Source organism: Natator depressus, chromosome 3, assembly GCF_965152275.1.
Source record: "Natator depressus isolate rNatDep1 chromosome 3, rNatDep2.hap1, whole genome shotgun sequence".
In the NCBI taxonomy this organism is placed as follows: Eukaryota; Metazoa; Chordata; order Testudines; family Cheloniidae; genus Natator; species Natator depressus.
Genome location: NC_134236.1, coordinates 121,888,892 through 121,902,144, shown reverse-complemented (window position 1 = coordinate 121,902,144; position 13,253 = coordinate 121,888,892). Strand labels below are relative to the sequence as shown.

At 43.1% G+C, this 13,253-nt stretch overlaps 1 protein-coding gene across 2 annotated transcripts in view; it reads left to right on the top strand.

Annotated features, from left to right (window-relative positions):
• The first annotated feature begins 1,150 nt into the window (after positions 1-1,150).
• Positions 1,151-13,253, top strand: part of AGPAT4 (1-acylglycerol-3-phosphate O-acyltransferase 4) — a 123,219-nt gene continuing 111,116 nt past the window's right edge. The window contains exon 1 of one of the 2 annotated variants that reach the window (XM_074948728.1): positions 1,151-1,294. The gene's annotated coding sequence lies outside the window, so the exon portion shown is untranslated. Of the gene's footprint in view, positions 1,295-1,977; positions 1,997-13,253 lie in introns of those variants that run through there. The other variant, XM_074948729.1, reaches the window with a different exon arrangement.

The following is a 13,253-nucleotide window of genomic DNA, read 5'->3' as shown; positions in this document are numbered from 1 at the left end:
TCATGGTGTTTGGAACTCTGTATTGCTGTTAAATCATGCTTTATTTTTCCATGTTACCATTTTGTGCATACTTGCTATTTCTCATTGTGTTCATTCATAAAATCTGCTTTCCACTCAACAGTCAAAGACTGACAGTAAATGTTTTGGTTTCACAGATGGTGAATATTGTGTGTCAGAATATTCAGAATTTGGAAACCTGCTATCTGAAATTTGTTTTTGTTGTGTCCAGATTAGTGTCCCTTTTTTTAAGTAATAGGTATTCTGGGGGTTTTCTCCCCCGATGACTCTATTGGACCTCTCTTATCTGTCCTATATGGTGTTTATATTGATCATATGGCCACCTGTTCGGCTTGTCTCAGATCCACTCTTTATAAAACATTAGCTCCTTTAGAGTTCTGCATGGCGCTGAGCGTTTTGTGCCAGGTGTCAAACACTCTCAATGCCAATTGACGGACTCGCCAGAATTGTTACCGGATTAAGTCCAGATGCTCAATTCCCATGTTCTAGATCTAACGCGCAGCCTCTAATCAGCATATGAGGACACAACAGGTACAGTATGACTAGCAGCACTTGTTCTCATTAAAAAATGCTCAGTGTACTGAAAAAGTATCATTGTATCGGATCAGCTGTGCTTATACTTAAATATAGTGTTCTTCTAAAAAGTTTTAGTTGCCTGTATATTTGTTTTTCTGCCTCAACTGTTGCATCTCCTGTGCTCCTTATAATTTAGAGGAGGAAAAGCTGCCGCTATTGCATTGCATAATGCAAATTGGTCATATTCCTTTTCAATGAATAATGATCTAATTTAGCCAATGTATTTAGGGCATGTCACTAAAACCACTGCTAGCATGGGAAGAAAGAAGTGTTCTCTCTAAATGGAAGCAACAGGATTAAAGGGATAGAAAAAAAGTGATCTACAATAGGCTTTTGTTTGGGTTCCGGTAGGAGGTTTCTGTAGCAGTGTGTTTTCAAACGTGAACCACTTCCTTCTACTATTTGGTGGGGGAAGGAAGCTGGGGGGTGTCATAGTACAGAAGTAAGTAGCCATCTCGCCTTAACTGCTGACTTGTAGCTTTAAAAGGAAGTGACATGTAGTGGGGAGAGACGTCAGCTGAGAACCACTTTTTTTTTTTTTTTTTTTTAATGGCCCACCCGAGGGTGGAGTCTGGCTTTCTTTCCAGTGTTGGCTGACTTACAGCTCATGCAAACTAGTGGGAATTTCTGAGTCTCAGCCTCTCTCTCCCTTTCTGTCTCTGCTTTCTAAGCACACATGTCAAGGTCCGGCAGGTACAAGGTATGTGATCTGATATTATTCATGCTACTTCCAAAGAACTTTACATTTGCTTCTTCTTTACTTGGCTTGATTTCTTAAAAAAAGCACGAAGACAGTGAGTGCAGAGAGTCAAAGGACAGAAAGAAGCAGGCTGCAATGAGGTGTTTATGTGAGCAGCGTGTGATTAGAAGCGAGCAGCCGGTTTGCAGGCTCCTAGGAAAGAACTACTCTGATTATTTTTCCTTTTTCTTCTCTCCATTTGTGCAGTACCTTGGTTTCACATTTTTTTATTTTTTTTTAAACTAAGTTTAATCATTTTGCTTGGAAAAAGCTGAAGCCGACTAGAATTTTCCTGCTACACATTGGCTCCCTTTGTGCCATGCAACATGCTCTTTCCTTTCTCTGTGGTGTTCCCATGGAAACTACAAATACCATGGACCTAAATATTAATATCTATACTTCTTTCACAATTTAGCATTTTTTGTACGTTTTAGATCGACATTTGTTAGGATGCAGCATGCAATTTGTTATCTCCCCTCCACTTTCATTTTGGTTTTCCCCTATTACAATAGAGGAGGTTAGCGGAGGGGGGCCGAGAGGGGTAGTGTTGCCTTGGAAACAGACATTTGTGACCATCTATTCACAGCTGTTTTCATGAAGATGCTCTCTACATCAAGAGGACTGTATCATGCCTAGATAATTAGCTGTTTGACTAAAATGTAGGTATGTATTGAAATAAATGCAGTGTATTCATTTTTCCATTGTACCTAGAAGAATTCCATAAGCCAAAACAGTTTCAGAGCAATGTTTAAAAAGAGTGAAGATTAGGCTGTGTGCTTAGTGCTGGATATTTGTTTTAAAGTTTTGGTTGACTTTTTTTTGTTTTAAAGCTGTGGTTTTCTTTAAAAATGAATATATTCAGCCTATCAGCAGTAATAAGAGTAGGTCAACTTTGCCTGCATAACACTGCATTGGTTAGTCCAAATCTTTACTGTAGAGCAGAGGTTCTCAAACTGTGGTCCACGGACCAGACTGGTCCGTGGATAGTTCCCTCTCAGGTGCGTGCTTGGGTAGCCGCACACGAGAGAATGAAGGGCCACCCACCTAATTAGTGGAGCTGCGCAGGCATGGCTCCACTCATTAGGTGCCTGGACCCTGGAGAAGAAGCACATGTAAAGTGAGGTGGTGGCCTTGGGGGGAATAGGGGGTAAGTGGGAGGGGGCAGTGGGGTGAGAAGAGGGGGGCTGGGAATTTGGGATGTGCGGTCCTGCGGCGGCCAGAGAAAGAGGTGACTTTCCCCAGTTCCAGGGCTGTGGCTGCCAGGGAGAGATGGCCCTCCTCCCAGCCTCAGCTCTGTGGCTGCTGTGATGCGGGAGAGACCCCCGCTCCTTCCCATCCCCAGCGCGGGAGAGTGGGCACTTCCATCGCATTAGAAAGGCAAGACTACTGATATTAAAATATGAGTTGTTTGCTTTTATTTGTAGAACAAAAAAAGTTTATTATTATGAAGTTTTCTTTATATAGCACTTTTATCCAAAGTGCTTTACAATAGTTAGCTAACGGTACAAACAACATTTGGAAAGATCATCAAGTGGTCCTCTGAGACCCTCAGCAATTTTCAAGTGGTCCGCAAAAAAAAACCAAAACAAAAACCAAAAAAAAACTTTGGCAACCACTGCTATAGAGCATTGTTCAGCTGTGAAATGATCCATAAGAGGATTTGATTCAACAAGTGAGCGTTTACCCATGTGTGTACAAAACAGTAAACGGGGATTTGTTCCATTCTGACCAGAACTTTACATTCTGTGCATTTGTTTTTTGTCTCAGTCCATATTTATTTGTCTTGCATTTCCAACACCTGTACATGCTTAATAAGACGGTGTATGCGCTTCTAAGAACTGTGATGCAACTAATGCTGGCAGTTATACCAAGGGAACATAACCTCACTCTGGACTGATAATCACTGCCATCCCAAACTGAATATCACTTGCAAAAGAAAAAATTAAGAGACCAAGAACCAAACTCTCTTCTCTTTGACACCAGAGCAAGCCCACTGACTTCTGTGTGCTTACTCCAGTGTAACTGACAGGAAAATTTGGCTTCAGGTGCCTATGGTTTCTGTGTGTATTCCTTACTTTGATACAGAACTAAGGTTCAAAATCATGCTGTGTTTTTCTTATTTCTTTAAAATGTAGGTGTGTGCGCTTACATTATTGATCACATTTTAAAAATTGCAATAAATATGCAGGAAAAGTGAGACTACAGGTACAATGCTCTGCAAAAAGGGACATGCCTAATCTTTAGTGATATTCTGGCATGGGAAGAGGTTGGAATTCCACCACTGGCTCATAGGAAATATCACATTGTAAAGTGTGCAGTGACCTGAACAGAGAAGAAGTATTCCAGTTGGCTGGTGGGCGGGATTGCTCTTTGTGAATATACAGCTAATATAAAACTGTTACCCATTATTCAGCTACTAGTAATTATTAAAAACCTGGGCATCATCTGTAAAATCATGTAGGGGGCTGAGGGGAGCCAAAAATTGCTGAGAACTTAAAAATTGCATGGTAACAGACTGTGAATCCAAGTGATAATTCAACCTGATGATATTCTGAACAAAAAGAAGGTAAAGAACTCCCAACTGTGCGTTTAGCTGTTTCCATACCTTCACACTGACTCAACAGACAGGCTAGCCTTCAGAGTCATATTTGAAGTTATTACGTAGGCTGGTTTATGTTGTTTTTATGTTTGGGGATGTTGTGCTAGGAGACTTGTGTTGATTTGTGTGGATGGCAGTTGGGCCAGGTAATCCACCATCTGTGTAGTCTCCCTCATACAACCAATGAAAATGATGCATGCAAATTAACTGTAGGGTGAAATTGGTAACTAGTTGAGTTACCTCTGATATCACAATGGTCTAAGACTCTTGGCATGACATAGATATATGCCTTACTATAGCTGTACACCTCATGGGAGTAATCAGTAAAGTTCAAAATGGCTGAGAACTTAAAAAATGGATGGCAACAGACTGTGAAACCCAGTGAAGATTGAGCCTGCTGATGTTCTGAACAAAAAGAGCTCTCAGCCAAGCTTGTAGCTCCTTTCATCGCTTCACACTGACTGAATAGACATTCTAGGCTTCAGAGGAACACACAGAATGTCATTACAGAGATGCTTTCCATCCATAGAATCTCAAAGTGTTTCATTAAAAAAGCTGTAAGGGATTGTATTTTACAGGTGTGGAAACTGAGGCGCAGAGAGGTGAAGTTACTTGCCCTGTGTATCCAGAGAGGTGAAGTTACTTGCCCTGTGTATCCAGATCCGATCAGAGGCAGTCAATAACCAAGTTTCGTAATTCCCAGTTGAGTGCCTCATCCACTACACCACACTCCATCCTACTGACTATATTAGGTATTTTCCAGGCTACTAGATGTAGACTTCAGTTCTTGTCAATCATATTGCTTTGTATCATAGTCACAAAGTCCTATTCAGCAACAAATTTGTGTCTGGCTGGGTCCTCTCTTTTCACTGTACTGTGCAAAGACCAGGAGTTCCTAGAGAATTAGCCTGACTTTTTGCTTAAAAGAAGTAAGTCATGGGAGTGTGGGGGCAATTGGGTAGTCTCTCTCATCTCTGATGAACGGCAGCTGATTTGCGAGTGGGGGCTCTCCTACCTATGATCACATGCCTTAAATGTTGGCTGTTCCCCCATCTCCAGTTGCAGTTGTGAAGGAAGGGGTCACCTATTGGTGAGAGCTCCCTTCTCTTCTGACACTTGAGAACAGTGGAACACTTCAGCATTACAGGAGCTACCTGTTCTTTCTTTTCTAAGGCTGATGCTCACAGCTCATAAAGGTGTTTTCAGGTGGGAGACAGTCTTCAGGCCTCTTTTTAGATGACTTTCAATCGGGTAGGGAAAAACCTTCCTTCTGCTGAGCTATAGGGAAGAACTGAGCATGATCAGTGCCTCCTGCAATACTTTCAAGCAGGGGGAAACATGACCCAATTCTGCTTTCTGCTCTAGGGGTGAAGGTATTGCATAAGAATTTCTGCAGGATGTCTGACTGCAATACATCTTTGGAATATGAGGCAAGCTTTCCTGTTTAGGAGTATCACAGAGCTTCTAGTGCTGCACCCACTGAGGTAATCTGTGCTTGCGCAAGGCCCTTAAATAAAGTATGGTTATTGTGGGAAAACTGTATCCCCCTTGGAAATGGAAATAGCTATGTGGACTGACCATTGTCTGTCGGTCATGTCGTACCACTTTAAATTTCTCAGTGCATTACAGGTTGCGGTGTCATAGTAGGGTAGGGATTCTGTCACAGGTATCTTTGAAGACAATTATGTGGCTGGCCTGGGCCCTACTAGGGGGGAAGGGTGCAGTCTCACATAATGTGCCCTGATTTTACTGCTTGAGGCAAGGTAGAACACTCTATGCAGCACTCCCCGATGAGGCTTTCTAACCCTGGAGGACACAATACCAGCCCTCCCAGCTCTGCCACCGAGGTCCGTATAATGAAATCATGCATTACCACCAAGATATAATTACTGTATTATACACACATGCTATCGTGCTTTACATTCCCCCTCTCCCCCGCCCTGGCTAGGACTAATGATGCAACACCTTCAGCTTCAAAAGCACTTGTCTCTGCCACTTGAGCTAAAGGAGAACTCCCCTAGCTTATATATCTCTTATCCTTACTTTGGGTCAGCACCAAGAGGGCAATATCAGCACACGCTAGCCTGTGTGTTGCATTAGGATACATAGACACTTGTGTTAGGCACCTGCCACCATCATGCGTAAAACACTCATTAACAACTGCAATTTCCTGACTGATGGGTCCTAGAGACATCACTGTCTGCTTGGGTTTCGTTGCTTGGCTGAGTTATATTTTCACTGTTACTATATGAGGAAATCTTAGTTCATGGGTGGCTGGCCCCTTTAAGAGGAGTTAAGGGCCAGTCTATCTGTGATAGGGAACAAACCTATCTCTGCTCACCTGTAAGAAACTAACTGCCTATGCAGCTAATTGGTTAATGAGCACCTGGACCTTGTGAAAGGCTCCCAGGGAGAGTAGTTCCTATGGAACAGAGAAGGTGAACTGTTAAGGAAAGGAACTCAGAGAAGAACATCTCAGCTAGCTGCAAGAGGCTCAGCCTGAAAGGAGTTGTATGCTGTCTGGAAAAAGAGCTGTAGCTGCCTGGAAGCCCCTGGCTCCAGGTGAGGAATGAAGGTCAAGTGCCTTGTGTTTAAAGGGCCTGGCTGTGGAAGTGAAACTCAGATGGCTTCTGCCATCCTGCTAAGAAGCTTGGGTGAAGTTTTTCTTGTGTGTTTGAACTTTCTGTTAATATATTAGACTCCTAGAAGGTTGGGGCATTTGATACATAAAAGCTTTGCTGAACTTATTGGTGACCCCACTGCAGAAATTAAAGCAGGGCTGCACCACCTGCCAGGGATGTGCAGGGACAGCACACAGCTTTTACACCAAAATACAGTTGGGAGCAGCATTTCAGGCACCCCCTGTAACCATAGCATGTGGAAACTCAACCTGCAACAGGACTTCCTGACAGTGAGGGTGTTGTGTGGCCCTTCCCAGTTATGTTTTTGGCACGGATATACTGATTTGGTGCTTGATGGGCTTGAGCCTGCACTTATTTGCTACCTGGCATCAGGACGGTAGTAAGAGAGGGTCTGTGTACTCCCCCCCCCCCCCCCCAAAAAAAAAAAAAAAAAAAATCTGTCCTGCTGTTATGCTGGAAGAACAGCTCTTCAGAACTTGCTGACTCACTTCATTTTCTCTGTACCTGGCTCTTCAGAAAAGAGATATGGAAATGAAGTGAAGCGGAAGCATTGGGTTTGGCAGGGGTGAATACCTTATAGAGGATCACTTCTGGAAAAAAGCTTGTAGGAAATGGTTGCAAGGGTCTGAATTTGCAGAAAAACAAAAAATCCCTGTATTGGAAATCAGGCAGTTGTCTAGAGGGTAGGGCATTTGATTAGGGGTCAGCAGACCTGGATTCTCTTGCTGCCACTGACTTGCTATTTCACCTTGGGGAAAAATTACTTTAACTCTCTGTGCTTCTGTTTACTCCCCTCCTCCCCCATCTGATTAGACTGTAAGCTTCTGAGGTAGGGTTGCCAACCCTCCAGGATTGGTCTGGAGTCTTCTGGAATTGGCATTGATCTCCCAGTGACTGTTGAAAGCAATCTGGGAGACTTTAATAGGATATTTTTAAGACAATGATGTTACATCATGTTGGGGGGGGGATCCCCCAGAATAGCTTCAGTCAGAGCTGGCAACCCTATTTTGAGGGCAGGGACAGTCTTCAACTTTCTGTACAGCACCTAGCACAATAGGGCCCTGGCCTCAGTTTGGGCCTCTAGATGCTACTGTAATAAAATAATTTGAAAATGGGAGAGGCAAACAAGCAGAATGACTTATTACCAGCCAAAGAGACTGAAGGGCTTTTATAAACATATGAGACAGAAAATAGCCCCAATAATCAACGAGAAAGGGAGTGAAATCAGAGAGTTTATTTTTCTTGCTAACGTTAAACTAAAGCCTAACCCTGAATTTGGGTCCACATGGATATGTAAGGGTTCATCTGTGGATCCAGTTGCAGGATTGGTGTCCAGGTCAGGACAATAAGAAAGGAGGGAAGACCTGATTAAAAAAAAATGTTGATAAAAAGCTAGTAAGAGCATATCTGAAAAACTTGAACAGCAACTGCTCCCTCCACTTCATGAGAGAGATTTCCAGGAGTAGCTGTATGATAGCTAATGCATGCCCCCCCACCCCACCCCACACACACTCAAACCATCCTGCCCCTTCCACATACAGTTACTCAAATGTCTGGAGACATCCAGGGATAGGGAGCCGGTGCCATTCGAATTATTGCTTCCCATTTCTACATGGCAAGAGGGATTTGTGCACAGAGGGTCACATCTACACGCAGACCCTGCGGGAGGTCATTGTCTATGAATCGTGCTGACATTGAGGCTCATGTAGCTTTGGCTATCTTGAGATCAATACGTTAAGTCTAAAGTCTAAAATAGAGACTGAAACAGTCTTGAATATCCACAAAGCCATGTATTTCTGATCTGATGGCAGGGGCCATCTTAGAAAAAGTGAAATCAATGCTGTCAAAACTACAGCTGAGTGAGGGGGAAATGGGAGGGCCACCGATGTAATGTGAGGTTTACTGCTGAAGTTCCAATGCTACATAGTGTTGAATGTGAGTTGTCTAATACTGGCTCACAGCTCTATTGGCACAATTACTTGAGTGCCTAGGGGTTCAGTATCTCTCCCCCCACCCTCCAAAATCACAGATGTAGCCAGGACACCTTAGTCTTTCCCCCTTTTTCCCAGGAACCTGCTACTGACCATTCCCCTAAATATTTCCAAAAATACATGGACCATTTCTTAAATGTGCTACATTCTCTCTTGCTCTTTCCCTGCCCTCCATCTTAACAGGACCCAACACCTGGCAGTTAGTGTGACACAGGAGTCTGGGACAAGTGGAGTGTGTCACACACTGAAATTTGGGCCTACTCCAAAGTTCATTAAAGTTGATGAAAAGACACTCAGGGCTAGATTTCTAAACGTTCTGTAGGTGCCTAAAGAGTTAGATTGGTGTTTTTGAAAATTCTACCATGAGTGAATCTGCATCTTGAGGTGCCTAAATACCTTTTAAAAATCTGGCTCCCACTGACTTAAATGGGCTTTGAATCAGGCTATAATTGAAGGATTTTGCTGAAAGGGAGTTCAGATTGCTTTGATCTGGTCCTGGCTTTGCATTCTGAGAATGTAAGTACTTTCATAGTTACTCTTCATTCAGCTACTTTTGAGGGGGTCAAGTTTTCCAAGCTCTTAGAGTTTGATCCAAAACTTGTTGAAGCCAATGGGAGTCTTGTCTTTTAACAGACTTCACTGGGCTTTGGATCAGGCCCTAATCAATCGGGCCCTAAATGAGGTTTGTTTGGTGGTTTTTGTTTGTTAATTATTTCAGCTTTATCCTCTGCCTCCCAGAACCCCTTCCAGGTGGGAATAATGAAGGTCTTATGTACATGATATTACTCCTGCTACATTGTGGACCTTAAAGGCCCAGATCCACAAAGGTACTGAGGGACTAAACTGTGAACTTAGGTGCCGAAGTTCCAGTTTTGGCTTCACTGTGATCCTGCTTGACTGCTGCTAAACTTTATAGGCAGTGAACTTTATAGGCACCTAAACTCCCGGGGCCGGGGAGGCTAGCTGAGGGACTGGGCCAGGGACCATGGTGGGGGGAGGCGTGGCTCAGGGCTCAGGTGGGGGGGGAGGGACTTGGCTCCAGCGGGGGCAATGGGCGGAAGGGATGGGGCCTTGGGTGGAAGGGGTGAGGCTGGGGGCTAGCCTCCCCCAGCCGGCGGTGCATGTACTGCCCATGTTGGTATGTCTACACTGCAATTAAAAACTCATGGCTTGCCTGTGATAGCTGACTCTGGCTCAGGCTAATTGGCTGTTTAATTGTTCGGGATCCATCCTGAGCCCAAATGGCTACACTGCAATTAAACAGCCCCTTTGCCCAAGCCAGCAAGCCCGAATCAGTTGGTGTGGGCCAGCCACAAGCTTTGAATTGCAGTGTAAACAAATCCTCTCTCTCTGGCCTGATGACTCTTTTTATTTATCCAAAGTGAAACTGCACCGGGATCTCTCACATCTCAGGTGAGTTTCCTAGGCTCTTAAAAGTTAGGCATTGCGGTACTCACAAAAAGTCCCTTTGTGGAGCCTGGCCTAAATTCATAACCTCCAAATCATAATAGAGACCCACCAAATTTACTACTGAGTACCCTGGTTTTACTTCTGAGTGTTGGGAGGGAGAAGGAATAAGTTAGGATCAGGTTTTATACGGAGCGAGTGGACTGGAACATACTCTGTGTTCATACCTGCTAAGTCCATTGGCACCAACAGACTCCATCTACCCTAGGTTTCCCTCTGTGTAAAATAGGGATAGTAATACCTCAGGGAGTGCTGTGAGGCTTAGTTCATTTGTGTTTAAGTGGCTTGGACTCCTCCACTGAAAGGAGCTGTATAAATGCAGCAATAAATAAATTTTTAAAATCCTATCGTTTTCTAATTCTACACCTAAAAGGACCTGATCTTGCAAACACTTCAGTAATTTCACTTGTGTACATATATGGATAGTCCTGTTGCACTCAGGGGGGATTAGTTGCCTCAAAGCTGCTCGGGCATGTAAGTGTTTGCAGGACATTATGTGTTGCTGGTGTGGAATAGTAGTGTAAAAAAAACATTTTTTAAATGGCTTTGTCATTTCCCTTTAAGAAAAATCAAGGGCTCCCCATGGGTAGGGACTGGAAATAAATGTTTAAACTCCAGAACTAAATAACATGTGAGAATTCACCCTTGTTCAAGACAGCAAGGACTACACTCCGTAAGATTCAAAGGCTGGAAGTGACACCTGGACCTTGTGCTAACCCTTTGCTCAGAGTGAATTTCACTCATAGTTTTCATTTTAAAACAAGATAGCAAAGATTTTTTGGGCCCTCTAGTCTCTTCCAAGTACTCTCAGCAAACCCCTTTCCAATATAAACTCTCTCTAAGCTTCAGTGCAGCCAAAAGAACTTCTAGGCCCAGAGAACAATAGAAAACTTGGTGCCGTTTTACCTTGCTTGCCCATTTCAGAACATTACCCTTTAAAAGAGGTATGAACTCAGTGATGTGTGGCACCCCTGGATCATCATCATGTCCTCTATCCAGTCCCATTGCCGGCTCCAAGCCCTTCGGAAATGCTGAGCTCCAAGCTCTTTGCACACATCTCCTCCTCCCGGCCACCTGCAACATTGCTCTCCATTCCCTCCCGATAACTCAGCATTCATTGTTCCGCTCCCCACATTCCCTGGCATTGTCACGCTGCTCTGAACAATTAGTTGGATTTAATTGGTTCTTTTAAGAAGCATATGTGAAGCTGCTTCACGTATGGCTGCTCCCTTTGAAAATAACTCAGGTGGCTGCTCCCAATCCTTATTATTTATATTATTGTATTGCCTAGGAGCCCCTGTTACAGACCAGGACACCATTGTCGCCTTCTCAGGTTGCCTTCATCCACTTATCTTGCTATACTCGGATATGTGGTAGCATGCACTCCCTTTTTACTAGAGAGAGAAGCAGCATTCAGGGTGATAGAGCAGACAGCAACATCCCTCTGCATTATTAACAACAGAACTAAAACATATACAAAAAGCAATATGCTGTGGCAAACAACCTGGAAAGAGCTTGCACCACTCCTTTACTTCTGAAAGGGGGCAAAAGGCTTTATTAGTTAACGATTTCTGGGATTATTTTTGTTTTTGTTCCCCCTCTTACATCAGCTGGGACACTGTCAATGTGATTATTTTAATGGACCAACTTTTTAAAAATTCCAGTTTGCTGAAAGAGCTTTATAGACATAAACAAGGAAGTAGAAACACACTTATAATTTTTAAAAGGAACTATTTAAAGAGTGCTCCTTCACAAAGGATGAATTGACTGTAAAGGGGAATTGAGCATAAAGGCCCCGGTGGAGGAAAGCATCCCTCTTCAGGAAGGTACTGCAGCACATAAGAATAGCCATAGTGGGTCAGACCGAAGGTCTGTCTAACCCAGTATCCTGTCTTCCGACAGTGGCCAATGCCAGCTGCTTCAGAGGGAATGAACAGAATGCTAATCATCAAGTGATCCATCCCCTGTTGCCTGTTCCCAGCTTCTGGCAAAGAGAGGCTTGGGACGCCATTGAGGCACCTATACTCCATGAACTTATCTAGTTCTTTTTTGAACCCTGTTATAGTCTTGGGCTTCACAACATCCTCAGGCAAAGAGTTCCACAGGTTCATTGTGCATAGAAGTACTTCCATTTGTTTGTTTTTTAAACGTGCTGCCTATTAATGTCATTTGGTGACCCCTAGTTCTTGTGTTTTGAGAAGGAGTAAATAACACTTGCTTATTTACTTTCTGCACACCAGTCATGATTTTATAGACCTCTATCATATCCCCCTTTAGTAATCTCCGTTGAAGTCCCAGTCTTATTAATCTCGCCTCATTTGGAAGCTGTTCCATACCCCTAATCATTTTTGTTGCCCTTCTATGTACCTTTTTCCAATACCTCTAATTATATAAAAAAATATTTTTTGGAGATGGGGCAACCAGATGTGCATGCAGTATTCAAGATGTGGGCATACCATGGATTTATATAGAGGCAATATGATATTTTCTGTCTTATCTAGCCCTTTCCTAATGATTCCCAACATTCTGTTTGCCTTTTTTTTTTTTTTTTTTGGACTGCACATTGAGTGGATGTTTTCAGAGAACTATCCACAATGACTCCAAGATCTTTCTTGAGTGGTTACAGCTAATTTAGACTCCATCACTTTATATGCATAGTTGGGATTATGTTTTCCAATGTGCATTACTTTGCATTTATCAGCACTGAATTTCATCTGCCATTTTGTTGTCTGGTCACCCAGGTTTGTGAGAGTCCTTTGTAACTTAGTTACGTCCAAAGCAGATTGCAATCTTGAGTAGTTTTGTATCATCTGCAAATTTTGCCACCTTACTGTTTACCTCTTTTTCCAGATCATTTATGCTTAAGTGCTGATCAAGTCAATGATATTTAACCATGGGATTCAATGCAATCCTGAATTGGGACCTCAGGGCCTGATCCTATGCCCTGAAGTCAGCGGCATTTTGTCAGTTGACTTCAGTGGGAACTGGATCCGGTTCTAAGAGGAAAAAATGGGAAAATAGAGACAATTCCTGTAAACTCCTTCAGTTATAGCTATTGTGGCATCTATTGGACTATGCTTTCTTGTGGAGACGCTTTAGTGTGAATCATGTACGCACTTGCTAACCACAAGGAAGAAGAACAAAACACGATTTCCTGTGACTTGCTATATGTATGTATATAGAAGCATCATTAGAGGAAACTCTTGTACTGCAGTCATCCT